At 50.0% G+C, this 19,817-nt stretch overlaps 1 protein-coding gene across 8 annotated transcripts in view; it reads left to right on the top strand.

Moving 5' to 3' along the window:
- The first annotated feature begins 12,192 nt into the window (after positions 1-12,192).
- SMARCA4 (SWI/SNF related, matrix associated, actin dependent regulator of chromatin, subfamily a, member 4) overlaps positions 12,193-19,817 on the top strand; it is a 92,807-nt gene continuing 85,182 nt past the window's right edge. For 3 of the 8 annotated variants that reach the window (XM_032251754.1, XM_032251753.1, XM_032251747.1), the window contains exon 1: positions 12,340-12,499. The gene's annotated coding sequence lies outside the window, so the exon portion shown is untranslated. Of the gene's footprint in view, positions 12,500-12,653; positions 13,058-19,817 lie in introns of those variants that run through there. The other 5 variants (XM_032251741.1, XM_032251742.1, XM_032251750.1 and 2 more) reach the window with 5 other exon arrangements.

The following is a 19,817-nucleotide window of genomic DNA, read 5'->3' as shown; positions in this document are numbered from 1 at the left end:
AGTGGAGGCGGGGTGTTACTGGAATCTAATGAGCTGCTAAACATTCTACCATGTACAGGAAATCCCCCGACAACCAAGAAGTAACTAAGCCAAAATGCCTAAAATGCCAAAATTAAAATTCCTGGAATAGCTCTTCTAGGTCTCAGCAGGAAGGTAGACAACAACCTGGTTTGCTATCAGATATTCAATCAAACAAAAATCTTCATCATTAGAAATCAAAATAAGGCCGGGCACGGTGGCTCACGCCTGTAATCCCAGCACTTTGGGAGGCCGAGGTGGGCAGATCATGAGGTTAGGAGTTCAAGGCCATCCTGGCCAACATGGAGAAACCCCATCTCTACTAAAAATACAGAAATTTGCCGGGCATGGTGGCATGCGCCTATAGTCCCAGCTACTCAGGAGGCTGAGGCAGGAGAATTGCTGAAACCGGGAAGGCGGAGGTTGCAGTGAGCCAAGATCTTGCCATTGCACTCTAGCCTGGGCGACAAGAGCAAGACTTCGTCTCAAAAAAATATTTAAAAAAAAATTGGCTAGGTGTGGTGGCTCATGCTTATAATCCCAGCACTTTGGGAGGCTGAGGCAGGTGGATCACCTGAAGTCAGGAGATCTCTACTAAAAAAAAAAGTCTCTGTCTCTACTAAAAATATACATATATATAATTAGCTGGACGTGGTGGCGCTTCCTGTAATCCTCAGGAAGCTGAGGAAGGAGAATCGCTTGAATCTGGCAGGCAGAGGTTGTGGTGAGCCGAGATCAAGCCATTGCACTCCAGCCTGGACAACAAGAGTGAAACTCCATCTCAAAATAAATAAATAAATAAAAATAAATTTTTAAAAATTTAAAAACACAAGAAGCCGGGTGTGGTGGCTCACACCTGTAATCCTAGCACTTTGGGAGGCTGAGGTGGGTGGATCACCTGAGGTCAGGAGTTCAAGACCAGCCTGGCCATCATGGTGAAACCCCATCTTAAAAAAAAAAAATTAAAAACACAAGAAAGCAAAGCTGGGCATGGTGGCTCACGCCTATAATCCCAACACTTCGGGAGGCCAAGGCAGACAGATTGCTTGAGCCCAGGAGTTCAAGACCTGTGTGGGCAACATAATGAGACCCTCTCTACAAAAAAATACACAAATTAGCTGGGCATGGTAGGTAGAGCCTGTAGTCCTAGCCACTCCGGAGTCTGAGGTGGGAGGATTGCCTGAACCCTGAAGGCGGAGGTTGCAGTGAGCTGAGATTGCACCACTGCACTCCAGCTGGGAGGCAGAGCGAGACTCCGTCTCAAAATAAATAAATAAATAAAATAAATAAGGCCGGGTGTGGTGGCTTGCACCTGTAATCCCAGCACATTGGGAGGCTGAGGCAGGTGGATCACCTGAGGTCAGGAGTTGGAGACCAGCCTGGCCAACATTAAAAGTACAAAATTAGTTGGACATGGTGGCGCATGCCTGTAATCCCAGGCACTTGGGAAGCTGAGGCAGGAGAATCACTTTCACTTGAACCCAGAAGGCAGAGGTTGTGGTGAGCTGTGATTGTGCCATTGCACTCCAGCCTGGACAACAAGAGCAATACTCTGTCTCAAAAAAAAAAAAAAAAAAAAAAGAATGTAGAGTAAGAAGCTGTTGGGAGAGCTTAGCGCTGGGAGAGAGACAGGCTGTCCTACTGAATAAGGTGACAGGATAAGGTGAGATGGGAACAAATGTCTGAAGGTCAGACAGGAAGGAGGAGCCATGTGGGCATCTGGGAGAAATAGCGCTTCAGACATAGCGAACAGCAGGTGCAAAGGCCCCATGGCCGGACCATGCCTGGCAGGCTGGAGGAACAATGAGACCAGTGTGGCCAGAGTGAATGGGGACTAGGGGAGAGCAGGGTGGGGCCCTGGTAGGGATTTCTGGCTTAGGTCACTGTGGCTGCTGGCCCAAGAAAATTCCAGAGGGTCTGATTTCAAAAGCAAGAAATGCTGTCTTCACCTTGCACCAGAAAAATAATTTATGGGGGCCAGGCACAGTGGTTCATACCTGTAATCCCAACACTTTCCGAAGCTGAGGTGGGTGGATCACGAGGTCAGGGTTTCGAGAGCAACCTGACCAACATGGTGAAACTCCATCTCCAAAAAATATTTAAAACTTAGCTGGGCGCAGTGGTGTGCACCTATAGTCCCAGCTACTCGGGACACAGAGGCAGGAAGCAGAGGGTGCAGTGAGCCAAGATCAACACTGCACTCCACCCTGGGCTACAGAGTGAGACTCCTTGTCAAAAAAAGAGAAAGTAAGAAAGTAAGAAGGAAGGAAGGAGGGAGGAAGGAAGGAAGGAAAGAAAGTATTTATGACTTCTTTCACTCCATTGTGTTGGATATTTTAAGTATAAAGAAAAATCTTGACTGGGCACATTGGCTCATATCTCTAATTTCAGTGTTTTGGGAGGTAGAGAAAGAAAGGTGGCTTGAGCCTAGAAGCTCGAGTGGTGACTCATACCTGTAATCCCAGCACTTTTCAAGACCTTCCTGGCAGGGAGATCAGTTGAGGCCCAGAGTTCGAGACCAACCTGGCTAATGTGTTGAAACCCTGTCTCTACTAAAAATACAGAATTAGCCGGATCTGGTGGTACATGCCTGTGATCTCAGCTACTCAGGCGGCTAAGGCAAGAGAATTGCTGGAACCCAGAAGGTGGAGGTTGCAGTGAGCTGAGACTGTGCCGCTGCACTCCCGCCTGGGCGACAGAGCGAGACTGCATCTCAAAAAAAAAAAGGAAAAGGAAAATCTCGGCTGGTGGAAGTGGCTGCTGCCTGTGACCCCAGCTTTTTGGAAGGCCAAGGCAGGAGGAACACTTGAGCCCAGGAGTTTGAGACCAGCCTGGGTAATATAGGGAGACCCCACCTCTATTTGTAAAACGAGAGAAAAAGAAAAGAAAAAAATCTACTTCTGGGCTCCTCGGGGAATCTAGCACAGCACAGCGGCAAATCCGTGATGTTTGGTGCCACCATAACAAATGAACCAGCATTAAAAGGAAAACCAGCTTTGGCGCCACCAAAAAGACAGCTTTTCTTCAAGTGAGGCCTCTTGGCGGTCATTACCGAGCCTGCTGGATGACTCCAGGCCGCCGGTGCCTTCCTAATTCCATTCTGTCACATGGGACACAAAACTAACCTCAGAAGGTCCAACGGTGCAAGAGAATGACAAGCACCTCCGCATCCCCTCGCTTTGGAAATAGCCCAGAAATGCAGAAGCCATGACTGATTGATTGATTAAAAAAATTTTTTGAGATGAAGTCTTGCACTGTCACGTGGGCTGGAGTGCAGTGGTGTGATTTCAGCTCACTGCAACCTCTGCCTCCTGGGTTCAAGCGATTCTCCTTGCCTCAGCCTCCCAAGTAGCTGGGATTACAGGCACCTGCCACCAGGGCCAGCTAATTTTTCTCACTTTTTTTATTTTTTTTTTTTTTTTAGTAGAGATGGGGTTTCACAATGTGGGCCAGGCTGATCTCGAACTGCTGACCTCATGATCGGCCCACCTTGGCCTCCCAAAGTGCTAGAATTACAGGCATGAGCCACCTCACCTGGCCTTATTTATTTTTTCAAGACATAGTCTTGCTTTGTCACCCAGGATGGAGTGCAGTGGTGAGATCTTGGCTCACTGCAACCTCTGCCTCCCGGGTTCAGGCGATTCTTGTGCCTCAGCCTCCTGAGTAGCTGCCACCATTCCCAACTAATTTTTATATTTTAGTGGAGATGGGTTTCACCATGTTGGCTAGGCTGGTCTTGAACTCCTGACCTCGGGTGATCTACCCACCTTGGCCTCCCAAAGTGCTGGGATTGCAAGCTTGAGCCCCCACACCTGGCCCGGAAGCCACAATCTTTTTTTTTTTTTTTTTTTTTAATTTTGTATTTATTTATAGTATTTATTTATAGTTTCACCATGTTGATCAGGCTGGTCTTGAACTCCTGACCTCAAGTGGTCCACCTGCCTCGACCTTCCAAAGTGTTGGGATTACAGGCATGAGCCACTGCGCCCGCCACGATCTTAATCATGGGATAAGCCACCATGCCTGGCCTGTTTATGACTTTTTAAAAAATTGTGGGCCAGGCATGGTGGCTCATGCCTGTAATCCCAGCACTTTGGGAGGATGAGGTGGGTGGGTTACCTGAGGTTGGGAGTTCGAGACCAGCCTGACCAACATGGAGAAACCCTGTCTCTACTAAAAATACAAAAATTAGCCGGGCATGGTGGTACATGCCTGTAATTCTAGCTACTTGGGAGGCTGAGGCAGGAGAATCACTTAAACCTGTGAGGCAGAGGTTGTGGTGAGCTGATATTGCGCCACTGTACCCCAGCCTGGGCAACGAGCAAAACTCCATCTCAAAACAAAAAAAATTGTGCAGGCCAGGTGCAGTGGCTCACACCTGTAATCTCATTACCAGTACTTTGGGAGGCTGACATAGGAGGATCCCTTGAGCCCAGGAGTTCTGGAGCAGCCTGGGCAACATAGTCTTAGATAAAATGTTTAAAAATATACCCTGATGTGCTGGTGTGCGCCTGCAGTCCCAGCTCCTGGAGGGCTGAGGTGGGAAGATCACTTGAGCCCAGAACTTCAAGTCTGCAGTGAGCTGTGTCTGCATCACTGCATTCCATCCTGGGCAACAGAACAAGACCCTGCCAAAAAACAAACAAAAAACACTAAAAAAGGCTGGGTACAGTGGCTCACGCCTGTAATCCTAGAACTTTGGGAGGCCAAGGCAGGAGGACCGCTTAAGCCCAGAAGTTAGAGACCAGCCTGGCCAACATCGCAAGACCCTATCTCTACAAAAAAAAAAAAGTACAAAAATTAGCCTGATGTGCCAGCGCAAACATGTAGCTAGAAGCTGAGGTGGGAGGATCACCTGAGCCCTGGGAGGTTGAGGCTGCAGTGAGCCATGATCACACCATGACATTCCAGCTTGGGCAACACAGTGAGAACCTGTGCAAGTAAATAAAAAATAGAAAAAAATAAAAATTTGTAAAATACACATCACATAAAATTTCTCTTCTTAATATTTTTTGTTTGTTTGTTTGAGACAGGGTCATACTCCATTGCCCAGGCTGGAGTGCAGTGGCATGATCTTGGCTCACTGCAATCTCTGCCACCAAAGTTTAAGTGATTCTGGTGTCTCAGCTTCCAGAGAAGCTGGGACTACAGGTATGCACCACCACACCTGGCTAAATATTTTTTATTTTTTGTAGACATGGAGTATTTTTGGTAGAGACAGGTTATTTTGGGTATTTTTGGTAGAGATGGGGTTTCACCATGTTAGCTAGGCTGGACTCAAGTGATCCGCCCACCTTAGCCTCCCAAAGTGCTGGGATTACAGGTGTGAGCCATTGTCCCCAGAACAATTTTTTGAGTAGAGACAAGGTCTTGCCCTGTTGCTCAGGCTGGTCTTGAACTCCTAGGCTCAAGTGATCCCCCAACCTGGGCTTCCCAAAGTGCTGAGATTACAGATGTGAGCCACCACGCCCAGCCTTATTTTATTTTTAATAGTAGCCCTCCTAATGGTGTGAGGTGGCTGCCATTTCAGATTTTTTTTTTTAAGATAGGGTCTCACCCTGTTGCCCATGCTGGAGTGCAGTGGCACAATCTCGGCTCACTGCAGCCTCTGCCTCCAGGGTTCAACCAATTCTCATGCCTCAGCCTCCCAAGTAGCTGGGATTACAGACATGCGTAACCATGTCTGGCTAATTTTTGTATTTTTAGTAGATACGAGTTTTTGCCATGTTGGCTAGGCTGGTCTCAAATTCCTTGCCTCAAGTTATCTGCCCCTCTAGGCCTCCCAAAGTTGCCACTTATGATTTTTTGTTTTTTTTTTTTTTTGAGACGGAGTCTCACTGTGACACCCAGTTTGGAGTGCAATGGTGCAATCTCGGCTCACTGCAACCTCTGCTACCTGGGTTCAAGCGATTGTGCTGCATCAGCTTCCCAAGTAGCTGGGATTACAAGTTCATGCCACCACACCCAGGTAATTTGTGTATTTTTAGTAGAGATAGGGTTTCACCGTATTGGCGAGGCTGGTCTTGAACTCCTGACCTCAAGTGATACACCCACCTCTGGCCTCCCAAAGTGCTGGGATACAGGAATGAGCCACCTTGCCTGACGTGATCTTATGTAGATTTTCTCTATTTTACTTATACTTGTGTGTGTGTGTGTGTGTGTGTGTGTGTGTGTAGTAATTTTTATACAGGTCTGATGGCACGTGCGTGTAGTCCCAGCTACTCAGGAGGCTGAGACAGGACAATCGCTTGAATCCAGGAGGCAGAGGTTGCAGTGAGCTGAGATCGCACCACTGCACTCCAGCCTGATGAGAGAGCAAGACTCTGTCTCAAAAAAAAAAAAAAAAAAAAGTGGCTGGGTGTGGTGGCTCACGCCTGTAATCCAAGCACTTTGGAGGCCAAAATGGGCGGATCACCTGAGGTCGGGAGTTCAAGACCAGCCTGACCAACATAGTGAAACCTCTTCTTTATATAAAAAATAATTTTTTTTTTTTTTTTCTTTTTGAGATGGAGTTTCGCTCTTTACCCAGGCTGGAGCGCAATGGCGCGATCTCGGCTCACCGCAACCTCCGCCTCCTGGGTTCAGGCAATTATCCTGCCTCAGCCTCCTGAGTAGCTGGGATTACAGGCACGCGCCACCATGCCCAGCTAATTTTTTGTAGTTTTTAGTAGAGACGGGGTTTCACCATGTTGACCAGGATGGTCTCGCGCTCTTGACCTCGTGATCCACCCGCCTCGGCCTCCCAAAGTGCTGGGATTACAGGCGTGAGCCACTGCGCCTGGCCTAAAAAATTTTTTAAAGTATCTATTTACAAAGTCATTAGAAGAATTGGTGTACAGCCCCAGGGAAAAATAACAGCTAGATATGCCCAGAACAGCAAAATGGTTTCCCTGTGAGAAGCAGACCTGCTAAAGCCCAGAGCTGGCGGGGCTCACTCCTCTCAGAGAGCACATCTGCGGGTGATGTTTGGGAAACCCTGGCTTGGCTTGGCTCCAGATGGCTTCTGGTAGCTCCAGTTCAGAGCTGGAAAACCTGTTCTGCCATTGTCTGGTGGATGCCACTCCCAGGTTTATTTATTTTTAAAAAGGCGAAAGATTTGTGCGATTTGAAGAGAAACCAGAGCATGGTTTATTTATTTTTAGACGGAGTCTCGCTCCGTCACCCAGGCTGGAGTGCACGATTTCACTGTAACCTCCACCTCCCAGATTCAAGAGACTCTCCTACTTCAGCCTCCCGAGTAACTGGGACCACAGGTGCCTGCCACTATGCCCAGCTAATTTTTGTATTTTTAGTACAGACAGGTTTCGCTATATTGGCCAGGCTGGTCTCGAACTCCTGACCTCAAGTGATCTGCCACCTCTGGACTTCCAAAGTGCTGGGATTACAGGAATGAGCCACTGCACCCAACGCGATCTTACGCAGATTTTCTCCATTTACTTGTACTTATTTGTGTGTGTGTGTGTGTGTAGTAAATTTTATATGATTTGCTCTCCTGCAAAGGTTTGCATATTCACGCCCACATTTAAAATACCGATCAGGGCTGAGGCAAGTGGATCACCTGAGATCAGGAGTTCTAGACCAGCCTAGCCAACATGGTGAAAACCTGTCTCTACTAAAAATACAAAAATTAACCGGTATGATGTTGCATGTCTGTAATCCCAGCTACTTGGGAGACTGAGGCAGGAGAATCACCTGAACCCAGGAAGCAGGGGTTGCAGTGAGCTGAGATTGCACCAATGCACTCCAGCCTGGGTGACAGAGGGAGACTCCCTCTCAAAACAAAACAAAACAAAAGAATCAGATAGTATGTAACATTTTTGAGATTGCCTTCCGCCTACCCACCCACCCACCCAAAGCATAATTCCGTAGAGATTCATTCATCTCAGCTGTTGTGCATTTCAAGTTTATTCCTTCTTTTCTTCAGATGGATTCTGGCTCTGCCACCAGGCTGGAGTGCAGTGGTGTGATCTTGGCTCACTGCAACCTTGGCCTCCTGAGTTCAAGTGATTCTACTGCTTCAGCCTCCTAACTGGGACTACAGGCATGTGCCACCACATCCAGCTAATTTTTGTATTTTTAGTAGAGACAAAGTTTCACCTTGTTGGCCAGGGTGGTCTCCATCTCTTAACCTCGTGATCTGCCCAACCCAGGCTGCGAAAGTGCTGGGATTGCAGGCGTGAGCCATGGCGCCTGGCCTAGTTTATTCCTTTGTATTTATTTTTTTGAGACTGGGTCTTGCTCTGTGGCCCTGGTGGGAGTGCAGTGATCACGACTCACTGTAGCCTTGATCTCTTGGCCTCAAGTGATTCTCTCTCCTCAGCCTTCGGAGTAGCTAGGACTCTAGGCATGTGCCACCATGCCTGACTCATTGTTTTCTAGAGATGTAGTCTCTCTATGTTGGCAAGGCTGGTCTCAAACTCCTGGGCTCAGGCGATCCTCCTACCTTGGCATCCCAAAGTGCTGGGATTACAGGTATGAGCCACTGCACCCAGTCTGTTGATTACTCCTGATGGAGACCCAAAGTGCCATAATTCAGACCCATATTCTTAGAACAGCTTAATATATTCAACTTAAAATAAAACAATATAGCTAAAATAAAACACCTACAAAATGTCCAACAAGTGTGGGCAGTCAGGTTTCCTTATGTAGTTGGTAGAAGTGGCATGCTTAGTATAAACATGATGTGAAATGCTGTTTATTTCCTGAATTGTGTTAAAACCACAGCTACCAGCTAAAATAAAGCTGTTGCCCTGGGTTTCTGTCTTAGAAGAATTATTTTCTGCACTATACATCTCACTGCTGGGTTTATGGAAATCATCTTTTTTTGAGGCCCAGATTTGAAGGCAGTAGGTCGTTTTCATTCTCTCTCCTCTCTCTCTTTTTTTTTTTGATGGAGTCTAGCTCCATTGCCTTGGCTGGAGTATGGTAGCAGAATCTTGGCTGACTGCAACCTCCATCTCCTGTGTTCAAGTGATTCTCCTGCCTCAGCCTCCTGAGGAGCTGGGATTAAGGCGGGTGGGACCACACCCAGCTGTAATTTTTTAATTTTTAGTAGAGATGGGGTTTCACCATGTTGGTCAGGCTGGTCTCGAACTCCTGACCTCGTGATCTGCCCACCTTGGCCTCCAAAGTGGTGCTGGGATTATAGGCATGAGCCACTGGGCCTGGCTTTTTTTTTTTAGACCGAGTTTCACTGTTGCCCAGGCTGACCAATATGGAGAAATCCATCTCTACTAAAAATAAAAAATTAGGCAGGTGTGGTAGCGCATGCCTGTAATCCCAGCTTCTCAGGAGGCTGAGGCAGGAGAATCGCTTGAATCCAGGAGGCAGAGGTTGCGGTGAGCTGAGATTGTGCCAGTGCACTCCAGCCTGGGCAATAGAGCGAGACTCTGCCTTACAAAAAAAGGAAAGAAAGAAAGAAAAGAAGGAAGGAAGGAGAAAGAAAGAGAAAGAGAAAGAGAGGCAAGGAAGGGAGGGAGGGAGGGGAGGGAGGGAAGAAAGAAAAAATAAATATCCTGTATGTGGTGGAGGGGCCACCGTGTGATGCCAAGCATTCACTAGTAACTGAGATTTACAATATCTTTGCCATTTAAACTGAGGTGAGGGAGACAGATGATAGAGGGGCTACCTAAGAAATGTGGCCCTGGTGTGTCTCATGCCTATAATCCCAACACCAGGGGGCTGAGGCAGGAGGCTCACCTGAGTCCAGGAGTTTGAGACCAGCCTGGGCAACACGGTCTGTGATAATAAAAAAAAGTTACCACACCCAGTTAACTTTTTTATTTGTAAAGGGGCTGGGCGCAGTGGTTCACACCTGTAATCCCAGCACTTTGGGAGGCTGAGGTAGGTGGATCATGAGGTCAGGAGTTCAAGACCAGCCTGACCATGATGAAACCCTATCTTTACTAAAAATACAAAAATTAGCTGGTTGTGGTGGTGCATGCCTGTAATCCTAGCTACTCAGGAGGCTGAGGCAGCAGAATCACTTGAACCTGGGAGGTGGAGGTTGCAGTGAGACAAGATTGCACCACTGCGCTCCAGCCTGGTTGACAGTGAGACTCCTTCTCAAAAAAAAAAAAAAAAAAGGTGGCAGGGCTGAAGTGGTGAGTCAGCTGAGCCCTGAAAAATGAGGAAGAGAAGGACTGAGAGAAGCAAGGGTGAGGCTTGTTGGGGTTGAGAGACCCTGGGCTCTAGGATCTGACTTGGGGGGATTGCATGTCCAATTGGAGGACTGCAAGGTGCTTTGAACTGACTGCACTATGGATTACACCACAGTTGAGCCATGGTGACCCCTGTAACCCACATGGACACCTCCAGATGGCCTCCTGGAGCCAGAAAGTCCAAGGTAACAGAAAACCCACAAAAGGAAAAGAATATCTAGCTCCTGCAGTGCCTGATAACGGACCTTTTGACGTTCTGCCATTGTTCCTTCCTCAACTGATAAGCCAACCTTGTGACTTTTGCCCTTGACAACGCCCCCAGCTTGCAAAAACCACCCTGACCTGTAACTTTCCACTGACTACCTCAAACCTATAAAACCAGCTCCTGTCCCACCCCCCTCTTTGTACTCTCTTTTCCAACTCAGTCTGCTCACACCTGAGTGAATAAACAGCCTTGTTGCTCACACAAAGTCGTTTTTTTTTTTTTTTGTTTTGTTTTTTAAACACGGGGTTTCACCATGTTGGTCAGGCTGGTCTTGAACTCCCGACCTCAGGTGATCCGCCCGCCTTGGCCTCCAAAGTGCTTGGATTACAGGTGTGAGCCACCACGCCCGGCCCTACAAAGCCCGTTTAGATGGTCTCTTCAGAGCATGCTTAACAGAGACCACGTATTTTAAAAACACAGACAGGAGGCCGGGCCTGGTGGCTCACACCTGTAATCCCAGCACTTTGGGAAACCAAGGGGTGGATCCCCTGAGGTCAGGTGTTCAAGACCAGCCTGGCCAACATGGTGAAACCCCATCTCTACTAAAAAATACAAAAAATTAGCCGGGTGTAGTGGCAGGCGCCTGTAATCCCAGCTACTTGGGAGGCGGAGGCAGGAGAATTGCTTGAATCTGTGAAGTGTAGGTTGCAGTGAGCCGAGGTCGCCACTGCAGGCTGGGTGACAGAGCGAGACTGTCTCAAAAACAAAACAAAAACACAGAGAGGAGGCTCAGGGCCTTCACTCTCGGAGGGCTTCTCTTCCTCACTGCCGGCATGTCTGCGCTCAAATGTGTTCTTTGCAATGACGGCTTCCCTGAAGGCCCTATTTAAAATGTCCACGATCCTCCTAGTCTCCACCTTATATATATATATTTTTTTTTGAGACGGAGTTTCACTCTTATTGCCAAGGCTGGAGTACAATGGCGCAATCTTGGCTCACTACCACCTCCACGTCCCGGGTTCAAGCGATTCTCCTGCCTCAGCCTCCCGAGTAGCTGGAATTTCAGTCGTGTGCCACCAGGCCCGGCTAATTTTTGTATTTTTAGTAGAGAGAGTGTTTTGCTATGTTGGCCAGGGTGGTCTCGAACTCCTGACCTCAGGTGACCTGCCCCCCACAGCCTCCCAAAGTGTTGGGATTACAGGCGTGAGCCACCAAGTCTGGCCTCTCATACTGCACTATTTTGCTCATTAATCTTGCTTCTTGTCCTCCTCCCCAACTAGACCATGGGCTCCACGGCGGCTTGGACACAGCAGGAGATCAATAAACATTTGCTAAGCTAATTAATGCCACTCGGGAGGTTTTGCAGAGAAGGCGGCCACGGTCGGTCGGGCCCCACCGGGCCTCGCCAAACAGGCCCCGCCACCCGAGGCCAGGGATCAAAGCGGTTCCCCCTTGGCCCGCGGGAAATCACTGGCCGGTCTTGGCCCAGCTCGCCCATCCTACGGTTCAAGGTTCCTATTTTCGAGCCTCAGGGTCCTCCCTTCCCTACGGACCCTACGGCCACTGGAGTCCCATCCCCCAATGCCCCGCCACTGCTGTCGCCTCCACCGCAGTGACGCCCGCTGTGCGCATGCTCCGGGGCGACAGGACGCGCGGCGTGCAAAGGGCAAAGCTACCGGTGCGCAGGCGCGGGGCTATAGCGGCCCGCTTGGGGCGGTGCGTCGGGCGCGCGTGCTTCCTCCTAGACACGCCCACCTCTGTCAGCCTAGGGGCGGGAGCGCACGCGCGCAGGGAGCGGAAGGGCGGACTGGCGCGCGCACGAGGCCGGGCGGGCGGCGGAAGCTGGAGAGGCCGTCCGCGGTGCTGGGGGAAGGGTAGCCAGCGAGCGCGCGCGCAGCGGGGGCGCGCGCGGCGCGCGCGTGTGTGTGTGAAGGGGGGGCGGTGGCCGAGGCCGGCGGGTGCGCGCGTGAGGCTTCCCCTCGCTTGGCGGCGGCGGCGGCGGCGGCGGCGGCGGCTTCTTTGTTTCGTGAGGAGACGCGAGACTCTCACTCTGCCCCCGGCCCCGCGCGGAGGGGCGGGGGCGGCGCCGGGAAGGCGACGGCGCCGGCCGCTCCCGGTAAGGAACGCGGGCCGCGGGGGCAGCGCGGCGCGGGGCTGGGGAGGGCGGTTTGAATGGAGCCGGGGCGCTGAGGGGGGAGGGGGCCACCGGCGCGCCCGGTGTGGGGCCCGGGTACGGCGGCGCCCGAGGGTCAAGAAGCCTGGCCGGCAGCCGCGCGCGTGGGGAAGGCCACAGCGTCGCGAGGCCGCAGCAGGGACGGTCCCTGCGGAGTGGCGGGGCGGGTGGGGGACCCGGGCCGCGTGGAGGCCGCGCGAGCCCCTCCGCGCGCGCTCTCGCCGGGGTCGCGGGACAAAGCTCGCCCCTCTCGCCCGGCACCCCCACAGTCGCCCTCCCAATTTCAGCGCTTGCAACAATAGGCAGGCGTTGGGGCTTTTCTGGCTGCGTGGTAGCGGGTCAGACCCGAATGTTGCCTTTTTGGCGAAGCTGCGATTGGGGCTCGGTAGCCAAACCTCCAGATATGTCCGGCGTCGACCGGACACGGGCATTAGCGGTTCCCTTGGGCTAGCCGACCTGAAATTGTCTTAAAAACGCGTCATTCCAGATTTTCAAGGAAAGGTAAAGGACTCCTCCAATCCCTTGGAATTAGTGACTTCAGAATGTTTGTCCGAATTGGGGTTGGGGAAGTTTGGGGATGGGGTCTGCTGCAAGTAGGGGACCACGGAGGAAATCGTTTGCTGTATAAAAGCAGTACTTTGCTTTTGCATCCTTTTTCTTCCTTCCCAATGGGTTTTCCAGTTGAAGGTTTTTGTTTGTTTGTTTCTTTTTCGAACGTGGACTTTTTAGGCGAGTGTTTTGTCCCTATCTTGAAGACACCAGTCTTCTTTTTTTTTTCTTTTGGTCAGTGACTCCTTGGGGAAAGTGCAAAGTGAGTAAGTGGAAAAGACACTTCGCAAGAATTTGAAACAAGTTTTCAGTTTGGATTGATAGGCTGCATTCAAGTTTGATTCCTGGTGCTATCAGTCACTTAGCACACTGTCACTTTAGGGAAGTGGCTTAACCTCTCTGAACCTCTTAGTTTTCCTTCTTTGTGAAAGGGGGTAATCTCACAAATGGAATTGGTGAACGCCTGTGAAATGGTTCCTGGCAAGTGGGAAGCAATATTGTTATTGTCTGGTCCAGTGTCACTCATTGTTCAGCAAATACTTGTTGAGGCCCTACTGAGTGTTGGATGGCCGGGGGTTGGCTCCTGGAGTCTCTGCAGTCTCGGAGGGGAGCAGGTGGTAAATGTGGGAACAAACCGTCCTGGCCTGCCATTTAATGCTGTAACCTGCACTGTGAGAGGGATGCAGCAGACATGCAGTAGATGGGTGGTAGCTGGAGATCATGGGGGCTGCCTGGAAGAGGGGGCCTCAAAATCAGGGAGGATATGTAGGATTTTTTTTTTTTTTGAGATGGAGTCTCTCCTGTTGCCCAGGCTGGAGTGCAGTATCCCGATCTCGGCTTATTGCAGCCTCTGCCTTCTGCGTTCAAGCGATTCTCCTGCCTCAGCCTCCCAAGTAGCTGGGACTACAGGTGCCTACCACCATGACTGGCTAATTTTTTTGATTTTGTATTTTTAGTAGAGATGGGGTTTCCCCGTTTTGGCCAGGCTGGTCTCACACTCCTGACCTCAGGTGATCCACCCACCTCCGCCTCCCAAAGTGCTGGGATTACATCTGTGAGCCACCTCACCCGACCAGGATTGTGTTTTGACTTTTCCTGGCCACCTTGGACTAGCCATTGTTCCCCTCAGTTATGCTCACACATCACCTTCGTCCTTTCTCGTGTAGCTGTCGCCGCCAGCACGGTGAGAGCTGGGACTGTGTCTACCTTGCTAGCCCCAGAGTACCCTGGGCCTGACGCATAGTAGGTCTTTAGTGAACATCTGTGGATTGAAGGAGAGGGTCCTGTGGAAGATCGCGTGAGCATCTTTGTTCAAGGCCTGGTGCAGGATCGGGTGCAGTGGCTTTGGGCAATCCCAGCACTTTGGGAGGCTGAGGTGGGAGAATTGCTTGAGACCAGGAGTTGGAGACTAACCTGGGCAACAGAGAGAGACCTCATCTTTCCAAAAAATACAAAAATTAGCTGAGTATGGTGGCATGCATTGGTGGTTCCACCTACTTAGGAGGCAGAGGTGGGAGGATTGCTTGAGCCAGAGAGGTAGAGGCTGCAGTGAGCCATTCTCGGGCTCCTGCATTCCAGCCTGGGCACCAGAGTAAGACTGTCTTTTTTTTTTTTTTTGAGTCAGAGTTTCGCTCTTGTTACCCAGGCTGGAGTGCAATGGCGCGATCTCGGCTCACCGCAACCTCCGCCTCCTGGGTTCAGGCAATTCTCCTGCCTCAGCCTCCTGAGTAGCTGGGATTACAGGCACGCACCACCATGCCCAGCTAATTTTTTTTTTTGTATTTTTAGTAGAGACGGGGTTTCACCATGTTGACCAGGATGGTCTCGATCTCTTGACCTCGTGATCCACCCGCCTCGGCCTCCCAAAGTGCTGGGATTACAGGCTTGAGCCACTGCGCCCGGCCGAGACTGTCTTAAAAAGAAAAAAGGAAAGAAAAAGCTTGGTGCAGGACTGGGGATGGGTTATAAGGGATGCACATTAGTTGTTTGTTTTTGAACTTTCCAAGTCGTTTTCCCAAACCTCAGTTGTCCTCCTCTCTGTAATCTGACCTCCTGAATTCACACCCCGTTCTCTAAATCCTAGCTTAACGTCAAGCGAGGTGCTTAGCACTAGGGTCCCCCACTTGTGAAACAGGTAGGACGAGGATGCCTGAAACTTCACAGGCTTCTTGTGAGGGTTGATGAGGTCACGTGGGAAGCTGCTAACACACTGGGCATGTGATGCATAGTGTGCACTCGATTTTTTTTTTTTTTTTTTTTTGTGACGGACTCTCAGTCTGTTGCCCAGGCTGGAGTACAGTGGCATGATCTTGGCTCACTACAACCTCCACCTCCTGGGGTTTAAGCAATTCTCCTGCCCCAGCCTCCTGAGTAGCTGGGACTACAGGCATGTGCCACCATGCACAGCTGATTTTTTGTATTATTGATAGAGACGAGGTTTCACTGTGTTAGCCAGGATGGTCTCAATCTCCTAACCTCATGATCTGCTGGCCTCAGCCTTCTGGAGTGCTGGGATTACAGGCATGAGCCACTGCACCTGGCCTTTTTTTTTTTCCTGTTAGCTGGAGTCTCGCTTTGTCCACTAGGCTGGAATGTAGTACCCCTGTGGTCCCAAGCTCCTTGAGGGCAGGAGGTCCAGGCTGCAGTGAGCCATGATTGAACCACTGCACTCCAGCCTGGGTGACAAAGCGAGACCCTGTCTAAAAAATGAAAATTAATGCATGCATAGTTAGGAAAGTAATAAATGGTTTTCATGGGACACCTAAAATTATTTTGTGTTCAGCCCTTTAGGAGACGTAAATGTTGATTGTGTAGGCTTTTGAGCAGGGGAGGTGATGTCATCAGAATTGTAATAGAGGGCGGTGCAGTGGTCTCCAAACTTTCTGTCAGTGAGGAGCACCTAAACATGTTTGTATTTATTTACAATTTATTTGCATACCTTTGCTTCTCCTTGGGGACCTTCAAAGCACCAGGAGATAACCTTAGATCAAATCCATGTCTTGGTTGTTTGTGGAAAGTAGGAGGATGGGAAGGACTAGGGTTTAGGGCAGATGTCTGGTGGAACGTTTTTTTTTTTTTTTTTTTTGAGATGGAGTCTCCCCTTGTTGCCCAGGCTGGAGTGCAATGGTGTGATCTCGGCTCACTGCAACCTGTGCCTCCTGAGTTCAAGTGATTCTCCTTACTTATCCTCCTGAGTAGCTGGGATAACAGGCGTGCACTACCACACCCAGCTAATTTTTGTATTTTTAGTAGAGTTGGGGTTTCACCATGTTGAGCAGGCTGTTCTCAAACTCCTGACCTCAACCGATCCATCTGGCTCAGCCTCCCAAAGTGCTGGGTTTACAGGACTTTGGAAGCCACCTAGCTCGCCTCTTTTTTTTTTTTGAGACAAAGTCATTCTGTTGCCCAGGCTGGAGTGCAGCTCACTGCAACCTCCGCCTCCTAGGTTCAAGTGATTCTCATGTCTGAGCCTCCCGAGTAGCTGGGACTACAGGTGCATGCCGCCACACCCAGCTAATTTTTGTATTTTTAGTAGAGACGAGATTTCACCATGTCGGTCAGGCTGGTCTCGAACTCCTGGCCTCCTGTGATCTGCCCATCTCAGCCTCCCAAAGTGCTGGGATTATAGGCGTGAGCTATTGCACCCCACCAGCCTGGTGGAACTTTCTATCAGTGAGGAAACTGAGGCCCAGGGTTATTTTCTTTCTGTAAGGACTCTTAAGTCAGCTTCCTGGGGTTGACTCCTGGGTTTTGCCTTTTTGCATCTCTCAGTCATCAGGGCTGCCATGGCACAGAGGAACCCATTCATGGTTCCTGTAGACAGAACACAATGTGAATGGCACCCCCTGGAGTTGTGCAAGAGATGACCCAGCTACTCTTCCCCTTTTATGTGGTGAACAAGCGTGCATTGAGTGCCTACCATGTGGCAGATACTGCTGGGGAGCTGGGGATTCTTTGGGGAATGGGCAGACAAGCGTCTTGTTCTCAGTAGCTCACATCCCACTCTTAATTTGCAAAGGGGACAGTACTACTATCCAGCTTGTAGGATTGCTGCAAGAGCTCAACAACCAGGGACAAATGCGAAGTGCTTACAGTGGTGCCTGACACGTCGTGCTCCAAAGTTGTTAGCTATCACCGTTTATTAGGATTCCTGAAACAGCCTGGTGGGACAACATAGATAATACATTTTTTCCTCTTTTTTTTTTTTTTTTTTGAGACAGAGTCTCACTCTTGTTACCCAGGCTGGAGTGCAATGGCGAGATCTCGGCTCACCGCAACCTCCGTCTCCTGGGTTCAGGCAATTCTCCTGCCTCAGCCTCCTGAGTAGCTGGGATTACAGGCACGTGCCACCATGCCCAGCTAATGTTTTGTATTTTTAGTAGAGACGGGGTTTCACCATGTTGACCAGGATGGTCTCGATCTCTTGACCTCGTGATCCACCCGCCTCGGCCTCCCAAAGTGCTGGGATTACAGGCTTGAGCCACCGCGCCCGGCCATTTTTTCCTCTTATAATAAGTTCTATGTGTTTCAAAGTGGTAGCAAAGGAATCAGCTCCTGCATTTTGTCCTTAATGGTCGCACATTGCTTAACAACAGGGATACATTCTGAGTAACGCGTTGCTGGATGATGTTGTGGTTGTGTGAAGATCATAGAGTGTGCTTACACACATCTAGTTGTGGAGCCTAGTCCGTGCGTATGCTTTGTGGGATAGCCTCTTGCTCCCAGGCTATAAACCTGTACAGCATGTCACTATACCGATTGTAGGCCATTGTGACCCGATGGTGAGTATTTGTGTATCTAAGTATATCTAAACATAGAAAACGTATGGAAAAAATATGGTGGTTTTTTTTTTTTTTTTTTTTTGGAGATGGAGTCTCATTCTATTGCCAAGGCTGGAGTGCAGCAGTGCCATCTCAGCTCACTTTAATCTCTGTCGCTAGGTTCAAGCAATTCTCCTGCCTCAGCCTCCGGTGCCTGCCACTGTACCTGGCTTTTTTTTTTTTTTTTTGAGACGGAGTTTCACTCATGTTACCCAGGCTGGAGTGCAATGGCCCGATCTCGGCTCACCGCAACCTCCGCCTCCTGGGTTCAGGCAATTCTCCTGCCTCAGCCTCCTGAGTAGCTGGGATTACAGGCATGCACCACCATGCCCAGCTAATTTTTTGTATTTTTAGTAGAGACGGGGTTTCACCGTGTTGACCAGGATGGTCTCGATCTCTTGACCTCGTGATCCACCCGCCTCGGCCTCCCAAAGTGCTGGGATTACAGGTTTGAGTCACCGCGCCCGGCCAGGGCCCTGTTTTTAATAGTGGTCGACTTTAAAATGGTTCTTTGAGGTGGGTTTTTTTTCCCACTTTTTCTTTTTTTTTTCAAGACGGAGTTCCACCATATTAGTCAGGCTGGTCTCAAACTTCTAACCTCAGGTGATCCGCCCGCCTCAGCCTTTCAAAGTGCTGGGATTACAGGCGTGAGCCACCTTGCCCGTCCACTTTTTATTTTTTTAGAGATGGAGACTCTCTGTGTTTCCCAGGCTGGTCTTAAACTCCTGGGCTCAAGCGATCCTCCGGTCTCCACCTCCTGACCAGCTGTGATTGCAGGCATGATCCACTGTGCTAGCTCTTGGGGGATTTTTAAGTTCTCTCTTTGAAGTTGGCAAGTCACACCCCACTGGCTCAGGAAGCAGGTGGCTGATGAGACGGTTGCTGCTCACCTGTTCCAGCGGGAGACTTAAGGGGGAGGATGTGCTGCATGTGACCCTGGCTTGTCCCGAAAGTCCCAGTAAAGGGGCACAGTGGATGTCTCATTGTGCCCAGGGACCTGAAACTGGCCCTGTGATGATCAAATGTGATTGTGGACAGCCCGGACTGGCTGGGCACCTGAAGGTCTTGCCTGCCTCCTGGAGGCATCTTCTGGGGGCTCCCGCCTGTGGGAGTGGCTCTGCTTGCCCTTCCTCTTGGCTCTGCCCTTCCTTGACCTTCAAGGTTTTCATCCTATTCCTTTTGATCCTCGGCCTGAATCACTTACTCAGGCCCTGGAGTCAGAGACTGAGGCAGTACTCTATTCTGCATGACTTAACCTCTCTGAAGTCAGAATTCCGTTTTCCTCCCAGAATCTCCCTGGCCTTCGCGCAAACCCCAGGCGCCAGGGGCTGAGCTCCAGCCCTGCTTGACTTTGCCAAGTCTTGCTCTAGGGCTTGGTCAGCCTTGAGGAAGGGGGCCTTTTTATGTTTATTAAAAATTTTTGTTTTATGTTTTGCTTTCTTAGAGATGGAGGTCTTGCTATCTCCCAGGCTGGCCCTGAACCTCTTGGCTCAAGTAATCTGCCTACTTTAGCCTCCCAGAGTGCTGGGATTATGGGCGTGAACCACTGTGCCTGGCCCCCTTTTTATATTTCTTTCTTTCTTTTTTTGAGATGGAGTTTCACTCTTGTTGCCCAGGCTGGAGTGCAGTGGCGCGATCTCGGCTCACCACAACCTCCGCCTCTCAGGGTCAAGCAATTCTCCTGCCTAAACCTCCTGAATAGCTGGGATTACAGGCATGCACCACTATGCCCAGCTAATTTTGTATTTTTTAGTAGAGATGGGGTTTCTCCATGTTAGTCAGGCTGGTTTCAAACTCCCAACCTCAGGTGATCTGCCAACCTTGGCCTCCCAAAGTACTAAGGCATGAGCCACCACGCCCAGCTTTTTTTTTTTTTTTTTTTTTTTTTTTTT

The sequence above is a fragment of the Sapajus apella genome, unplaced genomic scaffold (genome assembly GCF_009761245.1).
Source record: "Sapajus apella isolate SASKATOON/1434 unplaced genomic scaffold, GSC_monkey_1.0 scaffold77, whole genome shotgun sequence".
In the NCBI taxonomy this organism is placed as follows: Eukaryota; Metazoa; Chordata; class Mammalia; order Primates; family Cebidae; genus Sapajus; species Sapajus apella.
Note: the sequence above shows the minus strand (reverse complement) of the source record. Positions and strands in the feature narration are given on the sequence as shown.